Consider the following 882-nt stretch of genomic DNA (forward strand, 5'->3'; position numbering starts at 1 on the left):
AAAAAAAAAAAATATATATATATATATATATATATATATATATATAGTTTTGGGCAAAGAAAGAAGTTAGAAAAGAAATGCATAGCAATAAGCTTTTGATGTCTTTATGTATTAGTATAGATAGTGTTTATCTATAAATTTTTACTTATCTTTTATAGCTTTCGTAATCTGCAAGTATCTTTGGATTGCAATAATAATCATCAGTTATCAACTCTCTACACGGTATCCGAGCATTAATCCAAACGTAAATTTTTCTTCCTCTCTACGCCTTTCTTCTTCTTCCTCCTTGTCTAGACACTACAAAAAACACGGTAAGTAACGTCATTTATATTCATGGTTAACGTCGGTTGTCTAATGACTCCAATATATTGGCGTCGGTTTGGAAACCGACTTCTCGCGACCCGACGCTAAAATTAATAACTTCGGTTATAGAACTGACGTTTGGTTTAACGTTAGAGTATTTGCGTCGGTTTTCATATATTTAACGTCAGTTTTATTGTGACTTTAATATGCGCAAGTCTGTGATTAGCGTCACTCATGCAACCGACATATGTGCAGTGATTATTTGATTATTATACTAAGATAAGGATCCACCCCAATATACATTAAAGTTTTATAAATAGAATTAAATTTAATAAAAAAATTATTGTATATTATTTTTTTGGCTATAATACACTGATTTATATTTATATACCAATTTTTTTATGTATGTTACCATTAAAAGTGTAATTTTTACACTTAGGTATACTCTATGTTACAAATATATTATTTACCACTGCCTAAAAAATACCTATATGAACAAATTAAGCCAACTATTATATCTCTCTTTACTTTCACTTTTGCATAGTTTCTTTTATCACTAAAATTGTTGGCTCAAAACAT

Source organism: Camelina sativa, chromosome 4 (assembly GCF_000633955.1).
Source record: "Camelina sativa cultivar DH55 chromosome 4, Cs, whole genome shotgun sequence".
NCBI classification, from domain to species: domain Eukaryota; kingdom Viridiplantae; phylum Streptophyta; class Magnoliopsida; order Brassicales; family Brassicaceae; genus Camelina; species Camelina sativa.